Consider the following 17,269-nt stretch of genomic DNA (forward strand, 5'->3'; position numbering starts at 1 on the left):
TAAAGAAGTGGAATCTTAAGTTCCATTTTGTCTGACTTCTTTCATTCAGCATAATTCTTTTGAGATTCATCCGCATTTTGCATGTATCAATTATTTTTATTCCTGAGTAGCATTACCTTTTATGGATACGCTATATCTTTTTTATCCACTCACCTTTTTTTTAATATAATTTATTGTCAAATTGGCTTCCATACAATGCCCAGTGCTCATCACAAGTGCCCTCCTCAGTCCTCAGTGCCCATCACCCATTTTCCCCTCTCCCCTAACCCCCCCCACCCCTCCGTCAACCCTGTTTGTTCTCAGTATTTAAAAGTTTCTTGCAGTTTGCCTCCCTCCCTCTCTGTTTGTAACTTCTTTTTTTCCCCTCCCCCACCCCATGGTCTCCTATCAAGTTTCTCAAGATCCACATATGAGTGAAAACATACGATATCTGTCTTTATCTGACTGACTTCACTCAGCGTAATACCTTCTAGTTCCGTCCACGTTGCTGCAAATGGCATGACTTCATTCTTTCTCATTGCCAAGTAGTATTCCATTGTATATATAAACCACATCTTCTTTATCCATTCATCAGTTGGTGGACATTTAGGCTCTTTCCATAATTAGGATGTTGTTGAAAGTGCTGCTATAAATGTTGGGGTACATGTGCCCCTATGCATCAGCACTGCTGTATCCCTTGGGTAAATTCCTAGTAGTGCTATTGCTGGGTCGTAGGGTAGTTCTATTTTTAATTTTTTGAGGAACCTCCACACTGTTTTCCAGAGTGGCTGCACCAGTTTGCATTCCCACCAACAGTGCAAGAGGGTTCCCGTTTCTCTAAATCCTCGCCAGCATCTGTTGTTGCGTGAATTAATTTTAGCCATCCTGACCTGTGTGAGATGTTATCTCAGTGTGGCTTTGATTTGTATTTCCCTGATGATGAGTGATGTTTTTTCATGTGTCTGTTGGTCATCTGGATGTCTCCTTTGGAAATGTGTCTATTCATGTCTTCTGCCCATTTCTTCACTGGATTCTTTGTTTTTCGGGGGTTGAGTTTGATAAGATCTTTATAGATTTTGAATACTAACTCTTTATCCGTTATGTCATATACAGATGTCTTTGCCCATTCGGTTGGCTTCCTGTTGATTTTGTTGATTGTTTCCTTTGCAGTGCAGAAGCTTTTTATCTTGATGAGGTCCCAATCGTTCATTTTTGCTTTTAATTCCCTTGCCTTTGGAGATGTGTCGAGCAAGAAATTGCTGCGGCTGAGGTCAAAGAGGTTGTTGCCTGCTTTCTCCTCTAGGGTTTTGATGCTTTCCTGTCTCACATTTAGGTCTTTCATCCATTTTGAGTTTATTTTTGTGTATGGTGTAAGAAAGTGGTCTAGTTTCATTCTTCCACATGTTGCCGTCCAGTTCTCTCAGCACCATTTGCTAAAGAGACTGTCTTTTTTCCATTTGATGCCCTTTCCTGCTTTGTCAAAGATTAGTTGGTCTCCACTCACCTCTTGATGAACGTTGGGGTTATTTCTGTTGTTTGGCTATGACAGGACTGTTGTGAATATTCAGGTACAAGTCTGTGTGTGAACAATATATTTCTTTTTCTCTTGGGTAATATGCTCAGGAATGGAATCATATAGTAGTTGTATATTTAATTTTTTAAGAAACTGCAAACTTTTTCAAGTGGTTTTACAATTTTACATGTCCACCAACAGTGTATAAGAGTTGCAGTTGCTCGGGACGCCCCGGGGGCTCAGGCAGTTAAGCGTCTGACTTTGGCTTAGGTCATGATATCATGGTTCGTGAGTTCAAGCCCTGCATCGGGTCTGTGCTGACAGTGCAGAGCCTGCTTGGGATTCTCTCTCCCTCCCTCTCTCCTTCCCTATGTCTCTCTCTCTCTCTCTCTCTCTCTGCTCCTACCCCACTTGTGTGCTCTTTCTCAAAAGTAAATAAGTAAACTTAAAAAAAAAACCTAAAAATCATATATATATATATATGTATATATATACACACACAGTATGTAAAAAGAATTTCAGTTGCTCTACAACCTTCCTAACAGTTGGTATGGTCAGTCTTTTTTTAATTTGACATTCTAATATGTGTGTAGTGGTATTTTGTTTTAACTTCTGTTTCTCAAGTGACAAGCGATACTGAGTTTTGGTTTTTTATCTGCTTATTTGCCATCCCCTTATCTTCTTTGGTAAAATACTATTCAGCCCCGTGGCCTGGAAACTCTTCAGAGCAGTAAGTTGAGACTGTTGGAGCATTCATCTCTCTTGTTTCCCACCCTCAAGGATCACCTGATCATCAGGTTCTTCATCACCTGACGGCCATTGTCTGGAAGACCATTGTTTCATGTATATATATATATATTTTTTTTTAATTTATTTTTTTAATGTTTATTATTTATTTCGAGAGAGAGCAGAAGGGGCAGAGAGAGAATCCCAAGCAGGCTCTGTGCCATTAGCACAGAGGCAGATGCGGGGCTCGATCTCATGAACCGTGAGATCATGACCTGAGCTGAAATCAAGAGTTGGACGCTCACCTGACTGAACCACCCTGGTGCCCCTGTTTGTTCTTTAGGATGTTTCAAGGAGGAGGGTCGATCTGGTCTCTGTTACTCCATCTTGGCCTAAAGCATGCACGCTAAGTTTTAATGTATAGATTTCTCCCCCCCCCCCTTTTTTTTTCTTTGTAATTAAGTTGTGGAAAACCATTGGATTGTCTGGTGGAAAGAGTCCCTCATTCTGGATTTGCTGATTGCATCCCCTGGCTGTTTTTATCATGTTCCTTTGTCCTCTGTATTTTCTGTAAACTGGTAGTTAGATTTAGAAGATTGATTTTTTTTTTATTAAAATTACTTTTGTCAGGAATAATTTCATAGGAGCTGTTTTGATCATCCTATATTTTTTTAATGTTTATTTTTGAGAGAGAGCATGCATGCTCATGGTGGGAGGGGCAGAGAGAGAGAGGGAGACAGGATCCCAAGCAGGCTCTGTGCTGACAGTAGAGAGCCTGATGCGGACTCTAACTCACCAACTGTGAGATCGTGACCTGAGCTGAAATTGGGCATGTAACCGGCTGAGCCACCTACACGCCCTGACCATCCTAGTTAAAATGGAAACTTCCACTGTACTCCAGGCCTCTTCATCCTGCTCTCCTCTTTCTTATTTTCGTAACACCTTCTAACATGCTATAAATGTACATATTTGTTTAATGTCTATTCTAAAATATAAACTCCACGAAGGCACAGGTTTTTGTTTTGTAACCCCCTTGCTTTGTATCCAGACCGCTGTATCCCCAGAGTGTAGAACATTGTTTAGCACATAGTCGGTACAAAATAAAATCTCTTGAATAAGTGAATGAAATACAAAGGCATAGAACTGGTAAACTGCCCATCCTTCGCTACGGTCCGCAGAAAAGTAACACTTGGTTTTGTTAGATTAATTGTGTTTAACAACATTATTAAAACTTGGGGACAATCCTCTGGATTTGGGGCAGTTAGAAACTCCAGAGGTGGATTTCGGAGGACGGCTGTGTCACTGGCTCTGTGTCTTCCTCTGAGAAAGCCTCTGTTTGGTAGCTGCCAGAGATGGATTGGCTCTTTACAATCTTAGCCCAAACCTAGCAGCCTTTTTCAAGCAGAAACGCAGAGCAGTGAACGCTTCGGGTGAGGCTGCCCTCTGCCAGACCATACGTGTCGCCAGATGCCGGGAGGAAGCCCAGGAACTTAGCCATTCCCAGGATCCCCACACCCCTCCTTTCCCTCAGCACACCTAGCTCCTCCATCACCCTCTGCCTTGGGACCATCAGGATTAATCTCATCATGTGCTCCCCTCTTGCCCCCACCACTTTTTTTCTTTTTTTGTGTGTGATCAGTCACCCACAAGGCCAGAATTATTGGGTCATCCTCCCATTATGTGGATTCTAATCTCCAAGACTCTACCCACATTGTTTCTTCTGATCCTATCTCCCACCTCTGACCTTCTCTTGAAGTCTTTACACCGAGCCTTCTGAAATCAAGGTGCCTCAGCAAGAATCCCCGAAAATCCCTAATTTCTTTGGTGAATTTCCCCTACGTTCTTGTTCCAGTAGAAAATTGGTTTTCTCCTGCTGGAACTGTTTTTTCCCTGCAGTGCTCTCAAGTAGTGCTGGCTTCCTCCTACATTTCTCACATCACCGGGCCTGGAAGTAGGATGTCCTCCTTGTCCTTTATTGCCAGTTCTGTACCGTTCTCCTCTTTTCCCGAAAACACACTGCTGTGAATGTATGTCATCAGATTATACCACTTATTACTGCTTTTTGCTGTATGTAACCTGCCTTTGCACGGACTGCTGGAGGAGCGAACCTTTATCACTCTGGAGTGGCCCTCTTTATCTCTAGTAATGCTCCTTGCCCAACAACTTGGCTATGCCGGCTCCTTTTCGCCCGTGTTTGCGTGCTGTTTTCATTTGTGCGTTCATCCTTTATTCTGATGATTTAGGTATGTCTAAACAGCTTTTTATCCAAGGCATAAAAAGCAAATCTTTGCTTTTATCTAAGGCATTTAGTTCCATGTACAGTTTCACTTAAGTATTTACTGACATTTGTTTTTTTTTTTTAATTTTTTTTTAACCTTTATTGATTTTTGAGACAGAGAGAGAGAGCATGAACGGGGGAGGGTCAGAGAGAGAGGGAGACACAGAATCTGAAACAGGCTCCAGGCTCTGGGCTGTCAGCACAGAGCCTGACGTGGGGCTCGAACTCACGGACTGTGAGATCATGACCCGAGCTGAAGTCGGACGCTCAACCTACTGAGCCACCCAGGCACCCCTTTACTGACATATTTGAATTTAGATCTATTGACTCAGAGCTTTCTATTTATTTGACCCACTTGTTCTGTGTTTCTTTTTTGTTCCTTCAACTTTCTTTTGCATTGATTTAATGTTTATTATTCTGCCCTCTCTCCTTAGCTTGCTAGTTATGTACTTTTATTAAAAATGCCACTAGTGGTTGTCCTAGAGGTTACGGTTTGTTTGTTTGTTTTTAGTTTTCTAAGATTGATTGATTGATTGATTGATTTATAGTGTTTATTTTGAGAGAGAGAGACAGAGTGCAAGCAGGGGAGGGGCAGAGAGAGGGAGACACATAATCCAAAGCAACTCCAGGCTCTGAGCTGTCAGCACAGAGCCCAACGCAGGGCTCAAACTCACGAACTGCGAGATCATGACCTGAGCTGAAGTCGGATGCTTAACTGACTGAGCCACCCAGGCGCCCCTAGTTTTCCAAGTTTTTAAGTTGTGGTAAAATAGACATAATATAAAATTTGTCATATTTAACTATTAACATTTTTTTTGAAGTGTATTTATTTATTTAGAGAGGGAGAGTGGGTATGTGCATGAGTGGGGGGAAGGGCAGAGAGAGAGGGAGAGAGAATCCCAAGCAGGTTCCGTGCTGTGATGGAGCTCAACATGGGGTTTGATCCCACCAACTGTGAGATCATGACCTGAGCTGAAATCAAGAGTCAGACACTTAACCAACTGAGCCACCTAGGCGCCCCTAACCATTTTTAAGTGTACAGTTCAGAAGTATGAAATATAGTCATAATGGGTTATTTATTCATCATCATCTTCCTTTTCCAGAACTCTTTTCATCTTATAAAACTGAAACTCTATTCCCATTAAAAGTAGAAGGCATTCTACTTTGTTTCTATGATTTTGAGTACTCTTAAGTATCTTATGTAAGTGAGTCATACAGAGTTTGGTTTTTGTGACTGGTTTATTTCATTGGGCACAACGCCATCAAGATTGATGCATGTTGTAGCTTATGTCAGAATTTCTTTCCTTTTTAAGGCTGCTTGAAGGACAGTTTTGCAGGATATAGGATTCTTGTTTGAAAGCTTTTTCTTTTAACACTTTGAGCTTTGCACAGTGGCAGTATCGTAGCCAATGAGGTTTATCTGAGGCGCGATTATTACTAATTGAAAACTTTAGCACTTTGATTATATTGGTCCACTGCTTTCTGGCCTCTGAAGTAGTAGTAGTAGTTGATGTTGTTCTTGTTCTTTTAATGTTTATTTTTGAGAGAGAGAGGGAGGGAGGGAGGGAGGGAGGGGCAGAGAGAGAGAGAGAGGGAGATACAGAATCTGAAGCAGGCTGCAGGCCCTGAGCTGTCAGCACAGAGCCCCATGTGGGGCTTGAACTCATGAACCATAAGATCATGATCTGAGCCAAAGTTGGACGCTTAATCAACTGAGCCCCCCTGCTCCCGGCCTCTGAAGTTTCTGATGAGAAATCTGCTCATTAACTTACTGAGGATCTTTTATATGTGATGAGTTATTTCTCTTGCTGCCTTCAAGATTCTGTCTTTGTCCTTGACTTTGGAAAGTTTGATTATAATGTGCCTTGCTGTAGGTCTCTGATTTATTTCTGTGGAGTTTGTTGAGTTTCTTAGATGTTTATATTCATGTCTTTCATCAAATTTGGGACGTTTTTAGCCAGTTAGTTTTTCAGATCTTCTCTTTGCCCCTTTCTTCTGGGATGCCCACAACTTGTATTTGGTCTGTTTGATGGTGTCCCACAGGTCCCTTATGCTCTCTGTCCACTTTTCTTTCTGTTCAGTCTTTTCTTTCTGTTTCTCAGACTTGATAATTTCTATTTTCCTATTTTCAGGTTCACTGATTCTTTCTTTTGCCTACTCATGTCTGCCTTTGAGTTCCTCTAGTAAATTATTAATTGTACTTACAACTCCCGAATTTTTTTGGTATCTTTTTAGGTTTTCTATCTCTTAATTGATTTTTCCATTTTATTTATACATTGTTTTCTTGACTTTCTCCACATCTTTTTTTTAGTTCTTTGACCTTTTTTAAATCTTTGTCTAGTAGGTTTGCCATCAGGTCTTTTAAAGGATAGTTTCTGTTGAAACTTTTTCCCCCTTTGAATTGACCATACTTTTCTGTTTCTTGTATGCCTTGTGATGTTGTTGGAAAGTGAACATGTGAGTCTAATAATGTGGTTAACATCCCCTTCCCCAGGTTTGGCGTTTTTGTTATGTATTCACTAATTCATCTATTCTTCAGTCCTTCCCCCTTACTGTAGACTGTCTCTATGTCAAGGATCATCCTGAGGTTAAACTTAAGGTTTCTCTGATCTGTTTTTTTTTTTTTTTAAAGTTTATTTACTTATTTTGAGAGAGAGAGAGAGCGAGCTTGTGGAGAAAGAGAATCCTGAACAGGCTCCACACTATCAGTGTGAGGAGCATGATGTGGGGCTTGAACTCATGAACCTGTGAGATTGTGACCTGAGCCAATATCAAGAGTTGGATAGTCCACTAGTTAAGCCACACAGGTGCACCAGGGTTTCTCAGATCTTTTCTGAGACTATGCCTTTCTCTGGGCATGTGTGGTCACTTTCTCATTTCCCCTGTATAGTGCATGCATTTGCCTTTTTTTTTTTTTTTTTTTTTTTAACTAATCTCTGTACACAGTGTAGGGCTTGAACTCACAACCCCAAGATCATGAGTCACATGCTCCACCAACTGAGCCAGCCAGGTGCCCCTATGCATTTGCTTTTGTATGGCCTAGTCATCAATATCTGCCTCCCAGAAGGTGAAAATGAGAAGAGTGAAGAATGTGTGTGTGTGCGTGTGTGAGCGTATATAAGGGACAAGCTTCTTAAAGTCCCCCGTGAGTGACTCCGCTAGAGGATGAGGGGCTTGCTGTGGTGTGGGGGTGGTGCAACAACAGTGACGATCTGCTGCTTGTCTGCACCTCTGTTTTCAGAAGCAGCATTTGGTGGTCAGAGCACAGATTGTCAGTATTTGGAAAACACGGTCCTTTCTGCACACCCTGGCTCCTACATGCTGTGTACAGGCTGTGCCAGGAACTGAATATGTGCACTGCTTCCCGCCCCATGGCCAGGGGCAGGGATGAGTAGCTGCTACTGTCCGGAGTGCTGAGATTGACCAGAACTGACTGCAGTTTACTGCATGAGTTTTTCTCTTGGACATTGCAAGCTTTCAGTAGACGTCAGAGATCCAGCACAGTTACATCAGACAGCCTCTGCCACTGTAGTTGCCTGGGGCAGAGGCGGGGGAGGCGGCAGACAGATTTGTGGGGCTTCCTCCTCTACCATCTTCCCAGAATCCTCTCCCCTAGAGATTATAATTTATATCTTTGATTTATCATCCTGTTGTAAACTGGGTGCTTTTACCTTCTTGAAGGGCAACGCAACAGCCATAGGATGCCTAACTCCGCTTACCCCTGTGCTCCCTTTGTGCCTTTGTTGTTTCATATTTTAAGTCTTACATACGTTGATCCCTGTAAGAAACTATTATCTTACACAGTCATTTTATTTGGATTTATTCATATATTGACCATTGACCATTTTGTCGTTCTTCATTCCTTTGTGTACCTGGTGAGTTTCTATCTGGTTTGTTTTGTTTTTTGCACCTTTGGATATTTCTTTCAGTGTAGGTCTGCTAGTGATGGGTCTGTCTGAAACTTTTTATTTCAAGTTATTCTTGTAGGTTATTTGTATTGGGTATAGAATTCTAGGTTGTGCTCTCTTCCTTTTATAAAAGCGCTTTAGAAGACTCTTTGTGTTTGGGTTTCCCGTCCTTTTCAGTAGTGGGTTAACTGTCAGTATCACTGTAACCTTCCTATTTCCCAGGCTGTATTAATTGTTTGCTCTTTCTTTTAGCTATTTTATTGTGATATTCCTAGGTATGAAGTTTATCTTCGTTTCTTAAAGTTTAGTCTACTTAGGATTCTTAGAGCTTTTTGAACCTGTGGCTTACTGTCTTGTTACTTTTAGACAGTTCTCAGTCATTCTTGTGTATTGCTTCTGTTCCAGGCTCTTTTTCCTTTCTTTCTGGAATTTCAGTTTCATATGTGTTCTGCATCTCTGTCTCCTAGCCTCTAAGTCTGTGTTTTCCAAATTTTTATTTCCTGGGCTTCATTTGAAATCTTTTATTTTAACTTGTCTTTCTCCTTTTATCTGTCTATCTTCTTTTAAATCCGTCCATTGAGTTCTTAGTTTCAGTTGTATATCCTTTTTTTAGTTTTAGAGCCTCCATTTGGTTCTTTTTTTATAGTTTCTAGTTCTCTGCTAAAATTGTAAATCTTGTCTTTAAAGTCCTGGAATATCGGAAGTGGATAGTTGACTCGTCAACAACATGGGTGTGAACTGTGCGGCCCACTTCTATGCGGATTTTTTACAGTACAGTAAATATATTTTCCTTTCCTTATGACTTTCTTAATAACATCTTTTCTCAAGTTTCAGTTGTGAGAATACAGTATATAATACATGTAACCTGGAAAATATGTGTTAATTATGTTATCAATAAGGCTCTAGTCAACAGTAGGCTATTAGGTTTTGGCGAGTCAAAAGTTATACGTAGATTTTTAAAAATGTTTATTTTGAGAGAGCGCAAGAGTGTGTGAGTGGGGGAGGGGCAGAGAGAGAGGGAGAGAGAATCTCAAGCAGGCTCTGTGGTGTCAGCCCAAAGCCCAGCACAGGGTTCGGTCCCACCAACTGCGAGATCATGACCTGAGCCGAAATCAAGAGTCGGCCGCTCAACCGAGCCACCCAGGCGCCCCATCTATATGCGGATTTTTGACTCCTCAGGGTCTGTATGCTCCCCACTGCTGCACTGTTCAAGAGTCAACTGTAGTTATTTTTAAATCTGGTAACTAATATCTGGAATGATTGTGGTCTGTTTTTGTTTTCTATTTCTTCTGTCTTGTGTTCATGTTGTATTATTTACTCACATGCCTGATCTCTTTTGTGTATTTTATATCAAACTTGCAACTTGGAAAATTGATTATAAAAAAATCTGAGGCCTAAGGAAAGTATCTTCTAGGGAGGTTTTATTTATACTCACACTGTGGAATCAGCTTACTCCCAGTAGAAATTGTTCAGGGCTGACCTGCAGTCCCTTTGAGGGTCTGTCTACTTCAGTTTTATTCTTTTTTGTTTTTGTTTGTTTGTTTTTTTAAGTTTATTTATTTTTGAGAGAGACAGAGAGCACAAGTCGGGGAGGGGCAAAGAGCGAGTGAGACACAGAATCTGAAACCGGCTCCAGGCTCTGAGCTGTCAGCACAGAGCCCGACGCGGGGCTCGAACCCACCAACTGTGAGACCATGACCTGAGCCGAAGTCAGATGCCCAACTGACTGAGCCACTCGGGCACCGCTACTTCAGTTTTATTCTTCCAGAGTACATCCTCTCAGAGTCCCAGTTCAATGAAATGGCCGTTCGCAGGCTGCTGCTCTCTCTCCCTCTCCCCAGTGGCAATACTTGAAGTCAGAGCCATTACCCTAACACCAAGAGCCTGTCAGATGCATTATTTAGCATCTCAGCCTCTCAGTGCTGTCCTCTAGCGTTGGCAAATGCCTCTGGGGGGAAAAGTGACCCCAGTAGCTGTAGTTCCCTTCCTAAGTCTCAGTCTCTGCTGTGTTCCAGCTCTATCTTGTTAGTTCACCGATTCCTTCAAGCAGACGTTTTTGACATTTTGTTGAGCTTCTCTGATTGTCCTTGGTGGGTCTGAGTTACCTAGTTTATTACTAGAACGGAAGTAGCTTCTTCTTTTGTCACTCGCTAAGCACGGTGTCTGTAGTCTTTTGTGATTTTTTTTGCCCTTGAGGGTAATCCATCCCAGAGCAACGGTGAATGGCTGAACAACTATTCAACAATAGTGACATGGCTTCTTAGTTCCTTGACCTCTCTCCCATGTATCCTGTTCTCTACTCTACCTTGGCCACCCATTCCCTTGGATCACCATCATGTGAAAAAACTCTTGTCACTTCAATATCAAACTTAGTACGCTGACTACCGCTTCCAGACTTTATAGCTCCCACCTTCGACCATCCCATTTCTTGCAGTCTTCAACCCCATCGTAAATTTCAGTTCATTGTTCCTGCCGCATTTCCCCTGGTCACTCTCTTGTCTTTGTTGACCATAAATTCCATAGTCATTACAGCATGTTCTCTACTCATACTCTCGTTTTCCTCTTGTTTCATCAATAATCGTGTCTAAGCCACAATCTGTGTCTTAGCCTGGATTCCCTGGAAAAGATGGCAAGAGTGTATGTGCTGATGCTTTATTTGAAGTTAGAACGAGGAGGAGAAAAAGAGGATGAGGCAGAGAAGAAGGGAGAACAAATACAAGATGGTATGTTTCTAAGCCAGCACAGCTTCGTGAGAACCTTAGCTGGTTGCTTGGTCATCCTGGGAATCTCTAGGGAATCATGGCACCTCTCAGAACACTCCCAGGGGATGGGGGCGGGCGGCAGGCAGGTATGTGGAGGTGGAAGCTGAGAAGTTTGACGGCCCTTTCTCGTCTCCTGTCTCTTAATGGTCAGAGTTGCCCCATTAGGGTCTTAAAAAATTTTTTTTTCACGTTTATTTTTGAGGGAGAGAAAGTACGAGCAGGGGAGGGGCTGGGAGTGGGGGACAGAGGATCCGAAATGGGCTCTGTGATGACAGCAGCGAGCCTAATGTGGGCTCAGACCCACAAACTGCGAGATCATGACCTGAGCCAAAATTGGATGCTCAGCCGACTGAGCCACCCAGGCGCCCCTGCCCCATAGGGACTTCGTTATTCTCTGCTTTCAGGTTTGTTACTTGGCCTCTACAGGCAGCCCCTGGGGAAGCTGCTGAATTAGGTGTTGGAGCTGCTGTGGCTTCTGTCACAGTGCACACGGGGAAGGCTACCAGGGCTTAGCCTTTATAAGCCCTGGGGGAGGTAGAGACAGTTGGTGATGTTAGGAAAGAAGACGTGGGTAGTGGGCTGAGGCTTAGGATCATCTGAAGCTTGCAGGTTTCTGCCAGGCCTGGTGGGGCTGTTCCAGCTGGGAAGTGGGACAGCGGGCAAGTCCGAGTGTGTGGGGGGGAGGGTGCCTGAAGTGCGTCTCGTAAGGCCTGTTTAATGCAGCTTCTGATTCTTCTTTTGCTTGAATCCGTGTGAATTCAGCTGAATGTGGTTAGACCATACTGACTAATCTCATTTTAAAATCATGACCACCAAAATCTCGTAGGCCTGTTACAGGTTATATTGTTTTCCTATCTAGTTACTCTTCTGTATTCAAGTGTCTCATTTCAAATGTTCCATTTTTCCTTCCCCCTTTTTCCTTTATTTAACTGGGAAAACATTGAAGCAGTTGCATGTGAACTTCTGCAGGCTGTCATTCTCAACAGCATATAAGCAGCCTGTTAGATCTCACTTGTGTAAAAAGGTTTTTCTTGATAATTGTCTATACTCTGTTTTCCATTCTTCTGTTCTCTTCTCGAACACGTTTCTTTCAGGTTTTTGTCCCCACTGCTCTTCCAGAATTGCTCATAATGTCACTGGTGACCTCCAGGTTGCAAGATCTAATTGTCAGTCTTCCCCGTTTACCCCAAGAGTCCCAGGTACCTCACTCCTGTTTGAAACCTGATTAGTTTAGGGCTCTCCAGAGAAACAGAACTAGTAGGATATATATATTAAAAGACATTTGTTATAAGGAGTTGGCTCACATGACTGGAGGCCGAGAAGTTCTTAGATCTGCCAGTCAGCAAGCTAGGAGAGATGGTCTCAGTTGTAGTCTGAGTACAAAGGCCTGAGGGAGAACCAGGAGATCCCATCCCGTGTCCCAGCTCAAGCCGTCAGGCTGGAGAAGTTCCCTCTTAGCCTTTTTATTAAATTCAGGCCTTTAACTGTTTGGATGAGCTCCACCCACATTACGGAGGGCAGTCTGCTTTACTCCGTTTACCGATTCAGAGGTTACTCTCATCCAGAAATACTCTCACAGACACATCCAGAATAACGTTTTACTGACATCTGGGACCCTGTGGCCTGGTTGAGTTGACACGTAAAGTTAACCATCAAAAAACCCTCTCTCCCCCAAGACATCTAGAACAAGATGCCAGTTTAACCTGGAGGCGTTCCAGTCCCCGTCGGCCCTGCCCTCAGCTCCCAACTACTCCTTTCTGTTCTCCTCTCTGGTCACGCTGCCTCCCTTCTCTTTCTTGACCGTTGCCCGGTGCGTTCCTGCCCGTAGGATCTCGGCACTCACTTTTCTTCTGCCTCCAGTGCTTTTTCCTTGCTTCTCTACCCCTCCCCTTACCCTTCATCCATATGGCTTATGTTCTTCTTTCTTTCCCTCCGCACTGAACTGCCACACTCTCACTGAGAGGCTTTTCCTGGCCAGTCCATCTAAACATTTCGGCTGTTTCCCTGGTGCTTCCTGTCCTCCTTCCTTGCTTTATGGTTTTCTCATCCCCTCTTAACATTGTCTAACATACTTCCCTATTTATCTTCTTTCTTGTCTGACTCCTCCAACCAGAAGGTCAGCTCTGTGAGGTGGGGGCCCAGCTTCTAGAAGAGCGCCTGGTACAGGTGTGTCTCTCGGTAACAACTTCCTGTGTTTTTAAAAAACACGGACAGAGCCTCTTTCCAGTAAGTTTACAAAATAGAGGTTTTTAGCCTGAGCTCTCAGCAGCGAGCACCTTTATTGGCTCACAGACGCCTTTGCATAGGTCTTTTATAGATACGCCTTTTATAGCCTAACTGTGGATGAGCTGACGTAATTCTGAAGGCACCGTGCCAGGCTTCTCAACTCTCTTCCTTCTAGTTGTGTGTGTGTGTGTGTGTGTGTGTGTGTGTGTGTGTGTGTGTGAGAACCAGCTCCGTGCCGGAGAGCTTTACAAATAACCTCTTACTTAATTCTCAGAACAGCCCTACTGCACAGTGGTATCATCCCCATTGTGCAGACACTGAGGCAGATTTAGAAAGCTTGAACAACTTGCCTGAGGTCTCAGCTCGGATGTGGGAGAATCCAACTTGATCTAGTCCTGTGTTCTTGAGTGTTACTGCATTAGATGCCTCCTCCTCCTTAGATATTTTGTGTCACGCAGGAACTTAGGAATGTTGGGCAGACTGTTTAACCCCTTTCGCCATGATAGTGTTAAATATTCAAAGTGTCTGCTTAGCGAATCTCAGCACAAAGCACCCATTCAAAGTTAGGAATCCTTGGGGCACCTGGTTGGTTCAGTTGGTTAAGCTCCTGACTTCGGCTCAGGTCACGATCTCGTGGTTCATGGGTTTGAGCCCCATGTAGGGCTCTGTGCTGACAGCTGGGAGCCTGGAACCTGCTTTGGATTCTGTGTCTCCCTCTCTCTCTGCCCCTCCCCCACTCATGCTCTGTCCGTCTCTCCCAAAAATAAATAAACGTTGGGGCGCCTGGGTGGCTCAGTCGGTTGAGCGTCCGACTTCGGCCCAGGTCATGATCTCGTGGTCTGTGAGTTCGAGCCCCGCATCTGGCTCTGTGCTGACAGCTCAGAGCCTGGAGCCTGCTTCTGATTCTGTGTCTCCCTCTCTTTCTGCCCCTGCCCTGCCCCTGCCCTGCTCATGCTCTGTCTCTCTCTCTCTGTCAAGAATAAATAAACATTAAAAAAAAATTAAAAAAAAAACAAAAATAAATAAACATTAAACAAATTTAAAAAATTTTTTCAAAGTTAGGAATCCTTTCTAAGATCAGTGCAAAAATAACTAAAGCACCTCAACGTTATCCTTTCTCGACGTTATCCTTCCCAGATCTTCTGAGGCTTAGTCCTCATTCTAGGTTTCTGGATCTGAGGCACAATACTGCCTCTATAAGATTAGAAGGGTAGTGGTGACTGCCATCGTGAAGGATCTTGCCCTTTCTGGCTCAAGTTATTATTAATCAGTCCCATCCACCTCTGGAGTATTCCATGAGAAATTACAGGAATCCCCTTCTCCTTCACAGGAAAGTGTTAAGAAACCACTCCTATTTCGTGGTTCGAAATAACTATTATTTCGTGATTCTTGCTTTGTTGAATAGTTGTTCTGCTGGGCTTACGTGGACGGTATCATTTGATTGCTCGGTGGGCTTGGTGTCGTCTGCTGGCCTCACTGAGATGCTGGGCCAGCTGGGCCTCTTTTGTCTCCGTATGGTCTCCGGGCCTGTCAGTTTTCCAGTGGGAGAGGTCTCGAGTAGGATAGTCAGATTTCTTACATAGTGGCTCAGGGCTCCCAAAGCAAGCATTTCAAGAAGGAGGAAGCAGCAACTGCTAGTCCTCTGGAAGTGTAGGCCCGGAACTGGCACATTATCATTTCTGCCACACTTCCTCGGTTAACATGAGTCATGGACCAGCTCAGATTCGTTGTGAGAGTTGACTGTGCAGGGTGTGGGGGTAGGTTTACTGGGAGTAGACTGGCCCAAACTACTCTTGAGAGTGAACAAGAGCCTATTAAAAATTGTGCCAGGTTGACAGGTGTAAACTGGGATTGTCCAGGACTAATCTGGACATATGGTCATCATAGCCCTGCTTGTGCCCTGGAGGAGGCAAGAGATAGGTATTACCCTGAATCTTTCCATGTGATTCTCCTAGCGTAAAAATAGGACCGTGTTCAGTATGCTTCTCATGTTTGGTTTTATTTTATTTATTTGTTTGTTTATTTATTTTAATGTTTATTTTTGAGAGAGAGACAGAGAGAAAGGGACAGAGAGAGGGGGACAGAGGATCGGAAGCAGGTGCTGTGCTGACAGCAGCAAGTCCGACGTTCTGACGTGGGGCTCGAACCCACGAACCGTGAGATCATGACCTGAGCCAAAGTCGGACGCCCAGCGAACCGAGCCACCCAGGCGCCCCTATTTTTACTTTTTAAAAATGTTTATTTATGTATTTTGAGAGAGGGGGAGTGCATGCACATGAGCCAGGGAGGGACAGAGATAGAGGAGAGAGAATCTCAAGTGGGCTCCCTCCTGTCAGTGCAGAGCCTGACGTGGGGGCTCAATCTCATGACTGTGAGATCGTGACCTGAGCCGTAATCATGCTTAACTGACTGAACCACCCAGGTGCCCCTGCTGTTGATGTGTTAAGTTGAACATGACTTCTTTAAAAAAAATTTTTTTTTAATGTTTGTTTATTTTTGAGAGAGACGGCGTGCACAATTGGGAGGGACAGAGAGAGAAAATGAGTCACAGAAATTGAAGCAGGCTTCAGGCTCTGAGCTGTCTGCACAGAGCGGGACTCAGGGCTTAGACTCAGGAACCGACCCCAAGCCGAAGTCGGATGCTTAACTGACAGCACCCAGGCGCCCCAAGTTGAACATGACTTCTGAACACAACCCACCAACTTTGTTTTGGGTGCTCAGTGACTATAGAATGAATTACTTGGTCTAACAGTAGAGGGGGGAAACTGGCTTTGAACTTACTGAGAAGATTTTGTTTGTTGGTCTCTAGTGGGTGGCTTTCCGGAAATATTTTTCAAGATTAATTTTGGCCATGTGTCATTTTCACCCTATAGAACTTGGAATCCTCTCCTAAGATATAGCTCCATTCTGCAGTTAATCAGATGATCTCAAAGGTCTCTTCCAGCTCTAAAATTCTGCTCTAATCTTACAGAAAGTTGTTACCCAAATGATTATTGGAGAGCCGTGATAAAAGGCCTTCAGAGTTTGGATGTGATCTGGGGCCACGTGGGGATCCAGAAAACTTTATGCACTAAAGTTGCTTTACTCTACACTGTGAAGAAAAGTTAGTTTGCAGTCCAAAATGGAATTTGTTCTCAGAAGAATGTTGTCTTTTTTTTTTTTTTTCTTTTAAGTAGGCTCCATGCCTCGCACGGGGCTTGAACTCACAACCCTGAGATCAAGACCTGAGCCAAGATCAAGAGTCAGTCAGATGCGTAACCGACTGAGCCACCTAAATGCCCCTAGAATGTTAAGTCTTAAAGGTTGACTGTAAAAAATTATTCCAAAGTTTAAAATCCCACTTTTCTGTACAATAGATGGTAGATTTGTGAGGCCTGCGTTCAAGATCTCATTTTGATGTGAGATGCCTCCAGAATGTGTCATGTTTACGTGTTTGTGTACACACATGTGATCGTGCTTCAGGAATGTAGTATGAGGGTCCATTTTGTCTTTCCTGAAGTTGTTCGTGGGGGGGGGGGGGCGGTGGTGGTGGAAAGGATGTCATTCCTAGGGAGTGTTTACCTGATGCAGTTTGTGTTTTGCCCTGGTTGGTCGAGGGAGGGGGAAGGGGTGAGTGAAAATTCTTGGCTTGAATGCAGTGTAATAGTCTCATTACTAATCCTGACTACAGTATATAAGAAACAAAGCAGACCTCTCCAAACCAAGTTGCTGCAGATTGGAGTAGTTGTGAGATCTCTTCCTGGCTAAAGAAGTCAGTAATGTGACTATCGTCAGATGAAGCTCGGTGCTTTCTGTCATCTAGGAGCAGGGGGTTCCCACTGATTCTGGGTGATATATACCAAGTAAATATTCTCTGTATTTATGATGTCTTTCCCCC

The 17,269-nt window shown here is 43.6% G+C and overlaps 1 protein-coding gene and 1 pseudogene across 3 annotated transcripts in view; both read left to right on the plus strand.

Moving 5' to 3' along the window:
• RCOR1 (REST corepressor 1) overlaps positions 1-17,269 on the plus strand; it is a 127,205-nt gene that overhangs the window by 20,515 nt on the left and 89,421 nt on the right. The window lies entirely within an intron of this gene.
• LOC113601710 (uncharacterized) lies at positions 5,877-6,042 on the plus strand (annotated as a pseudogene).

The sequence above is a fragment of the Acinonyx jubatus genome, chromosome B3 (genome assembly GCF_027475565.1).
Source record: "Acinonyx jubatus isolate Ajub_Pintada_27869175 chromosome B3, VMU_Ajub_asm_v1.0, whole genome shotgun sequence".
NCBI lineage: Eukaryota > Metazoa > Chordata > Mammalia > Carnivora > Felidae > Acinonyx > Acinonyx jubatus.